We start from the raw sequence: 10,087 nt of genomic DNA on the forward strand, positions 1-10,087 counted from the left end.
AAGGAAAAGGAAAACAAAAAGGGTGAAATATGATTCTTATTTCCAGAATATTATGTGAAACGTAAAAGCCTTTCACAAAATTAGATTTCATTTTGGAAAAGTCATAATTTTGCTTGATGGCAATTTTCATTATTTCTTAAAAATCATGTTGTGGCCCCTCAAAATTGTTGGCTCATCATGCCACTGAGTTCATGGGAAAAAAAACATTTAAGAAGAGCCCTGAATCACAGAGTCACTATCAAATTTATGATTAATTGTAAATGTAGGTCTATGGCAAACCATGCACAAAACATACAATCAAACACAACTATTGATTGTAAATCATCAATGGGAACATTCACATGATATAAACTTACACAATCAATGTACTAGCAATGGATACTCCAATCAAATAGTTGTTTTTACAACATAAAAGTCTTTTGAAATTAAGATGTATACATGACATGTCATAAAGGTTCCTATAACAAATGCCAGTTCCAATCACACATTCTACAATTCCAGAAAAAACGGAACATGATTGTGAGGTTCCTTTTTGATATACATTAAAGAGTTTTCGCTCATCGATATAAGGAGGAGAACATAGAAAATGTATTATAAAATGCCTTTCAAGACAAACAACATTCAAGAAGTCTTGGTCGAAAACTGGTGAATCAAAACAGCAGTTTGGTCCCTTGATTCTGGACAAACGACATATTTGCCATTCATTGTCGGCTCCGAAACTCTGGATGAAACTTCTCTTCCGATTCACCAAATATTTGACAAAGACCTTCTAGCTGTTCATCGTCATCTGACAGGCATTTTCATTACTTTATTTTGTTCTTGAATCCTCTGTACGTCACTGAGCGAAAACTAACAATATGGAAGCTGAACGGTAAAACTTGTAGTTACCTCCGTCAACACCCCCCCCCCTTCCCTCCCCGGACCTGGGGTGGTTTAGCCCTTAAATACTCCAAAAAGCCCTGGAAATAAAGTAAAGAGCCCCCGGAAAATTCTCATCCACTGCCTTGGCCTAATGTACGTGCATACCGTAATGCAAACACTGTGAGGTGATAATAAATGGGCACAATTAGCATTTAACTGAATACGCAACATATGCACTACACGTATATCCTATTTCATCACAATTATGTTATACATGAACTTATTATACAACACTACTTGCAGCATAGACATGTACATGAGAAATACCAGTACACACAACAATGTAAACACATAATTTTCAAAGCAATGCAAAATTATTATGTACTATTCATGATCAAGATTGGCTTTCAAATTAAAAATGGCAGGAAAAGATATTTTGTCAGAACACTGCAAGGCCCATATTCTGAACTCGGCTTTAATTCTAACTCTGGTCTAAACTAGCTGTGGTTTAACACGGCCGTGATCTGGCAAAACTATGTATCTCCTTTTTTGCCATTCCGAGATATTCGAGCTTGAATATTTTACATTGCTCCTTTTGCTTTTCTTGGAAAAGTGGAAAATGGTATATCGATTTTTTTTGTTTTCCTTTGATCTGCGGAACTTATATAAGCTATTGGCACCAAAAACTAGTTGATTTACTCATTTAATCTTCTAATTTTCCACTTTTTTTAAAACATACGCACTTTTGCCTGATAAAATCGATGACACACTCCGAGCTTTTTATCAGGCAAAACTACGTATGTTCTAACTTATCAGGCAAAACTACGTATGTTCTAACTTATCAGGCAAAACTACGTATGTCACAAGGTACGCGGCCGCGTGGCAAATGTTTATCAGGCAAAACTACGTATGTCCTACGCATGGCAAAGTTTTATCAGGCAAAACTACGTATCTCTTAAACATTGCGAAATTATCAGGCAAAACTATCCGGTGTCTTTGCCGCGCATTTTTACACATACGCAAAGCACATACGTTACACACATTGAAGCATGCACACACAATCGGCAAACGCATGTGCAGCCGCGGCGGCAGACCATCATGCAGACAGTTAGCTGCACGTTCGCTCTGCGGTATAATTTACGAGGGCGACCGGTAAAATGCAGAATTTGGGAGATACGTAGTTTTGCCTGATAAATCACCTTCTTTTGCGGCTATTGTTCTGGCAAAACTACGTAAGTAGACTTACATAGTTTTGCCTTTTAATTCTCGTCAAAGCTTGAAAAACTACTTTTGTAAGTCGACTTACGTAGTTCTGCCTTTTAAATTTAGTGATTTTTTAGAGAATTTTACAAAAACTGGATTTCGAATCTCCCAAAATAATTGGAGTTAGAATTTGAAATTTTGACAGATGAAAGAGCGTATTCAATATTATAAGAAACACTAAAAAACTGAAAAACGCCAAAAAATGACTTACGTAGTTTTGCCAGATCACGGCCGAACTATGGAAAGCCAACTGTGACATAAATCTGTAATAGTACAGGTTCGAGTAACAGCTAATCTGTCACTTGACATTTAAATTACTGTCTCAGAATAATACACGTACCTAAATTGAATTTTCTTCGCTATTATGGTGAAAGAGAACAGGGAGCATGAGCAATTTACAATCATAATAATAAATCTTTGACATTTTCAGCTTCCAATAATTTTATCACAGAGTTAGACCATGGCCTTACTTTAACAGGGGCCGTTTCATAAAGCCATTGGTAACTTAAGAGTGACTGTCTGGTGATCCTTTTTTTGTGGTAAATGATATTCACCATTAAATGTGCATTTGTGATCACTTAGTGTGTATTATGGTTCACCAGTCGTTCTTAAAGTTGATCTTAACTTACAAACAGCTTTATGAAACACCCACCAAGTCTAAGAATGTGGTTCAACTACGGATAGCCAATTGTGACACAGATCATTAATAAATGTATTGGTTTGAGTTATCTTCTCATCTCTCACTCAGATCATTCATAACCATCTGGAAATAATAACTGAAATAGTCTTCTTCGCCATTATACCATAACGAAAGAGCGCATTGACCACGACAGATTTACATTAACAAAATCATGACATTTTCAGCTGTTTATAATTCTATCATGGACTTAGTTAGACCATAGCCGAACTTAAAACAGGACTTCTGAATATGGGCCTAAACGTTAATTATAATGGCAAGCATGTACTATTCATCATTTTAACCGTTTGAACCCTGAATTAACAGGGATGATTGTGACCCTCAACCTAAATTATTTGCAGATAATTATCGCAAAATGAAGGAGTACATGACATTTGAAATAAATGATCTCCTATTCTCATGATTCGAGCCCAGCCACGTCAGCGGCACCTTACTCCGCTGATATCCTACCTGAGCTGGCTGATGTTGTTTAGGTTTTCATACTAATAATAATCTCAAAATCACTGCTTTGACGGAAATAAAATTCAACAATAGCTTATGCATAGTCTGTATACAACTCGCCATGTACTATCGCACAAGCCTCCTGTGGAGGTTAGTATATTTTGGTCATATTTTTATGCTAAAACCTTATAAAGAAAAGCCAATCCTCGACAAAATCATAAACTGAAGTTATCAACTGATTATCTCTGAAATGACACCGTTTTTTACAGATCACATGACTTGAAGCCTGTATTCCGGCTTTTTGGGTTCAAAGGGTTAAGATCTGCATTTACATATGATTGATTTCAGCTTAAAATAGTTCACAATACAATTACAAACACCACCACAGTTCATGCCTTTAGTACTCTATACAATGCTAGAACTTGGATAATCAATGACAGAAAAACATCTTAAAATGGAAAGAACTTCTAGGCAATATTGTACAATGCCTATTCAGTTTGCTGTGCGCGAGCAAATGGGAGGATGAATTTCAAACATTCGTACCGTTGCACATGAACCATCCAAAATGTACAGATGCATGGTCTGACGTCACAATAAGATTCAATACATGCAAGTGCAATACGCATAGGGCTTAGCGGCAAAATGCGCATTTCTGCTGCTGGGGCCTGTTGCAAAAAGTTACGTTTAAATGCAAGTCAAAATATCAAGCGCAAGTCCCGAATACGGGTGCTTCATTGGCTGAAAATCAAGTTGCACAAGATTTTTTGAGTTGTGATCTTTGAAAGATTTTGCTTTTTGCTCTCAATCATCTTTCTCATTTTCCTTGATAAACCTAGGGAAATATCTATTATTGTTTGAATTTTCTGTAAATTTCTAGGCGTTGTACAACACAAATAGCGAATATTCTTATTTTTGCAATAGTGCAACGTTTCGCATTCAGTGAAAGAGACACTCTATTCAATTCAGCTATGCCTCGTTGAATAGAGCATCTTTCTCTCACCAACTGTTAAATGTTGCACCATCGCACTCGTGCCTATACGTTATTTGTATACTATCTCATGTTCCATTGCAATTCTCTGATGATTGCTAAATTCTCTCCCATCTCCTAAAGCCCCCAAAATACTAATATTTCCTGTGGATGGGGAAAGATAAAATTAAAAGAGTCATTAACTTAATCCGCTTCGGGATCGGAAGTGATTAATATTGACCTACTTTGGAAACCAGCCAACGCTATAAGAGATGCAGACTGGAAGTTGTTTGAATCATATTTTCCTCCTAATATTGTGGCCACTGGAATTCCACGATTAGAAATGAATTGTCTGAATTGTAGTAAGAATTACTGAGAATGCACTTCGAGCAGTGAATCGTTAAACGATACTTGAATTTCAAATTTTCCATACATGCACTTTTTTGTTTCAATTTTCTTCTGGGCTACACTGTACAGTAAGCCTGGAACCTGGGGAGCGTTCCATCAATATTTTCATCCGACAAGTTGTCAGATCTGACATCTTTCCATGATTTTGATTGGCGTAGAGGCACTCTTCCTATGGCAACTGTCGGATAAACTGGGACTTGTCGGATAAAACGTCCGACAAGTCCTTTCATGAAACGCCCCCCTGTTCTATGCGCTATGCTTACAAATCGTCGGCATTCATCCAAACCGTTGTATCAGTTAATTTTGGTCAAAAACTAAATTTTGAGATTTTTGCAGAATGTGAAAGTACAAGTCCTATTCTATACATAATTAAATTTCTAGGCAGCAATTAATTTTAGTTTCTGAGATATGTGGGAATTTCGACAGCGATGCCATGCAAATTTTTGACAAAATGCGCAAATTGCATTGGAAACGTGCACTGTAGCAAAGCAATCATTAGGGTCAGGGTTGTTGTTGCATCTCCTATGGCGTTTTTGTACAAAGAAAATCCAAACGGAAGTTACAGACATGTACACTGTAGCTCTTTTGTGGTATTTTATGTTTCTTAGTTTTATGTAAAAACTAAAAGATACTAATGTCAAGCAATTGTCTTGGTCTTTCCAACCATGTATTTTTTCTAGCAATGAAAATGTTATAAGGCTGTAGAACAAGTGTGGAAATTATGGTAAACCTTTGAAGATGATTTACTCTGAAATGGGTTTGCAATGTCATCCACGTATGTGTGATGCGACGGTTCAGATGACCGCTGACGATATGATATACATGTATCCGCTGGTCAGCATAATTTCATTTAGTGACTCTAAACGAATTTCTTTCATATTGGCTACAGTAATATATTCATATAGCTTTTGCTTGATACAAAGCTGCCAACCTGAACAAGTACATTTCAGTATTTCAAAAGCTGAAAATCAGTATTTTGGTGAGTAAATCAGTATTTTCAAAGATATGACATAGGACAAAACATAAAACTGAACTTTAGAAATCAGTATTTTGTATGAAACCATCAGTATTCTTCTCATTTTTCAGTACTAAATACTGAAAATCAGTACAACTTGGAAGCTATGTTGATAACCTTAAAAAAGTTAAAAAAAAGTAAACAAGAAAAATTGTAATTTTCAATACCAATCGTTATGCTGTTATTTTATTTATATTTAGTATGAGGGCAATTACACTGAGAGTGACTCACTCCAATATGCATATCATTCCAAATAAACTACCTTAGAGTAATCCAAATGGGATGATAAATGAAGCGTAAAATTGGCTCGTACTCCAACGATCTCATCACCTTCCATACAATATTAATAGATGATACTCTGCCCATTAGCCGTGGAAGCTGGGAAGAGCTGCTACAGTACATTTAGGCCAAGTACCCATAACTGTCTGTTGCAGTAAACAATTATTTCATCAGTGAGAAAGCCTTTAAAATCAAGGTTGACAGCATTACATATCATGATATTTGTACATGTACAGGTAGATCTTGATCTGGTTTGTTCAAATACAAACCCTCAACTCGAGAAAATATTATAATCTATGATGAAATCTGACCACACAAAAGAAGACAATTCCACCAAAATGGATAAGAACACGTGGGACAGTGCATTATCATTATTGCTTGGAAAAGACCAGACATCTCAGCAATTTAAAACTCTTTCTCCCAGAATCATTTGGAGCATATCAACACACATAATGGTAATTTTACGGATTAAGCTGAAAATCATTTTTAGGAAAAACAGTAGGCTTTATACTGCTAAGAGCCATCCTTGTAAAATAAAACAAATAATACAACAAAATATTTTGTATTATGATGTCATATTAAATGCATTCATCATGATGGACCAATCATTGATTCTATCTACAGTCACAAATATTAGCTTGAAAGAAGCCAACATTGATATAGGCTCCTCGGGGGCAGGCATCCGTACATATTTCTAATGTGCCCATCCATGTTACACTCACTGCATAATAAGGCATCCTTGTGCATGGAGCCAGATCATATATATTCACTCCTATTTTCACACGACCAAGAGGACCTCAGCTTAGTCTGTGAATTCAGACCCAGTTTATCATAGCACTATACCTCCCAACAAAATCAAATGCAGCCATTTTGAGATATTTTGAAAGAGAAAGACATGTTTGAAGGTGAAGTGCAGAAAGGAATTATATAATAATAAAAACAATAGTAGTACAGGTTTAATAGATGCATAACATCATAGGGTCTCCATGTGTTAGGATTAAATGATTAAGAAAATGTGTAATTGTTAAGAAACATAGCTTTCTATCCAGGTGTCAGGTCATTTTCCAAGCAATAAAAATACACTGTTTCACATTGATACATGTATCTGTTTTGGTAATCTTCCCTACGATAATTTTTTTCCAGCTGAAATTCATGATTTCACACAGTTACATGTAGGTTGATGTAAATTAACCAAGTCAATGTCTACAATGATATGGTGATGATTACCCTTGATTTTTTTTTTAAACCTCATGAAATCTATTTTTTGCTGCAACTATTTTGGACAAACCTCTCTATGTATGTGAACTTAGTTTCGACTACATGAAAATGAAACCATTCAGGAGTTGACATTGCTTCCTAAATGATACACCGATTAATCTTACAGAACAATAGGTTTATATGATCACACCAAATGTAAACTCACTGCATTATAGTCCATGCAAGCTTTAAAGGGGGAATTGATTGAATAATTGGTAATATTTGATCTTAAAGAGGTAATCCAGTCTAAAAATAATATTATTTGGACAGATGAATTGAAATCAGACAGACAAAACACTGATAATTTGGTCCAAAATTTGGACAAGGAATAACAAAGTTAAGACATCGTTTTTGGATCGCAAGGTGTGCGGTGTCGAGGCTTATGATTGCCTTGCGATTCATCTCCCCTCACTCAGTCGCAAGCCAGTCGCCGACCAGTCGGGTCGTAAGGTGTGCGGTGGCCTTAAAGCGCAAGAGATGCCAATCTGATGCATCAAGCAACATATAAAAGCAGCTTATCATCACAATTTCCAATGTGGAGTCTGATATGAAAGACTAGCACGCTGGATTCTGTCAGCATGAACAGAAGCCTTCATACATCAGAGTTCAATGTCAAAGCCATACAATGGGTCTGGAATTCACCTCTAATTAGGGTCAAAGGTCATACGTTCTAATGAGGTTCCTATCCATCTACTCTCTCAACTGCAGGAGAGCTGGGGTGGGGGGCATTTCACGGAACAGGTTATCTGTCATTTTCACTATAAGCTCCTCAAATCTTTGCCTCTGATCGGGGGGGGAACATCCATTGATGAGTGAATACCGTACGTGACCATGGGGTCTCGAAAAGCACCCTAAACACAAATTTTCCATTTTCTGAAAATGCACGCCTTTACAAGCATTGGCGTGTGAAACCCTACCCTTAACAAGTATTGGAAACAAAATGAGAGTTGGCAAGTTCCCTGAATTGACCCCCTAAAAACAAGTACAGCGATATTTTTATTGTTATGTCACGAACGTCAGTCGTCGGTTTCACCTTCACCTACATCATTGGCTTAAGTACAGCCCCACCTCTCACATCTCGCGCAAATCGTACTCTAAACACATAAGTGTTGACTCTTGGGGCAAAAGTACATCCTTTATCAAACATTTTAGTCTTAATTTTTGACACCCTCGCAAATTTGACCCTAAAGAGGTAGCTTTCATAGCAAAAATAGATACCCTTTTTTCATTATTTTTAGTGTTTTTGACACCCTTATTAAGTTACGTCAAACGTGCCCTATCCGCTGGTATCCACTCATCAATGTAAGTGGCCCCACCGGGAATTATAATGGTCTGGAGTAGGGATTTGGAGCATTTTGAAATCACCCCCACCCCCACCAAGATAGAAAAAAGATATGAATATAAAAATTGATAATAAAATAATAATTCAAAACTATATTTTTTCTTCAATTGTATAGCCATACATGATTATGTGCCTTGAATTAAGCCTAAAAGATGAAGACATTCATGTATTTCCCCCAAATACCCGCTTGAATAAAAAAACATGCACACATAACACATTGATTATATGAATTCTGCCAGTCTGAATTGGGGTATAATTGAAAGGGGCATATGCATTTCTATCGAACCGTGATTAGAATTTCACTCATGCTCACTTGCTCATGAACACAGAAGTACAATGTACATGTAGGCCTACGATATACATTGAATTTTGCTGGTCCGAATTGTATAATTACACGTACAATGTACTATACATTATACATCAATTGAATTTTGACTGTCGTAACTGGGGTATAGTTGCATACATTACACACTGAATTTTGCCTGTCTTAACTGGGGTAAAACTGATTACATTATACATAGAATTATGCCTGTCTTAACTGGGTTAAAACTACATTAACTGGGGTAATAAGGCCAAATTGTATACTTATTGAATTTTGCCTGTCTTAACTGGAGCATAATTGCATACATCATACTGTACATTGAATTTCATCGGTCTGAACTAGGGGTATGATTGTAGACTTTAAACATTGAATTTTCCTACTCTGAACTGGGGATATAATTGCATACATTATACATTGAATTTTGCTACTCTGAAGTGGGGGTATAATTGCATATACATTGAATTTTGTCAGTCTGAACTAGGGGTATAATTGCATACTACATTATACACTCAATTTTGTTAGTCTGAACTAGGGGTATATTTGCATGTACATTATACATTGAATTTTGTCAGTCTGAACTGGGGGTATAATTGCATACATTATACATTGAATTTTGTCAGTCTGAACTGGGGATATAATTGAAAGGTAGGGGAGGGATCAGATCAGTGGGTGGGCTTAATATGATCTTCATAATGCAGCATTCAATGTCAAATATCCTACTTATATGATAAACAGTGTGGGAGGAACATAGAGTAGAGAGAGTTTCATATACATGTTCATACTTGTGTTTCACGGGATATATTATTGGACTCCATGTTAAACTCTTTGTTCTACGTTTGTTCCCACATGTACATACGTGTATGCTGTCATTCATTAATCCAGAAAACAGGCTGGCTTCAATAGACCGGTTTACTAATGTAGTCAAATTTATGGATGTTTCTAACCCCGGGGCCTAGTAACGAGTTATTCCATTAACCTGTACCTAACAATGGCATTTCAATACTTGGAATCCACTTTGCATACATTAGTTGTTGCTATGTCGGGCAAATCTTGGGCAAGCTTTCCGGGTTTTTAGAGGCAACCTTTGTTAACCTGGTATGCATAAAATTTGAATATGTTAGTAAACCGGTATATTCTTTTCAGTCTCTTCCCCTAGTCTGCGGGCATAGACCATTTGATTTTCACAATGCACAATATTGTCAGAGTCTGAAGTAGTAAGACTGGATTCCCTCACA

This window comes from Lytechinus variegatus, chromosome 9 (assembly GCF_018143015.1).
Source record: "Lytechinus variegatus isolate NC3 chromosome 9, Lvar_3.0, whole genome shotgun sequence".
Classification (NCBI taxonomy): Eukaryota; Metazoa; Echinodermata; class Echinoidea; order Temnopleuroida; family Toxopneustidae; genus Lytechinus; species Lytechinus variegatus.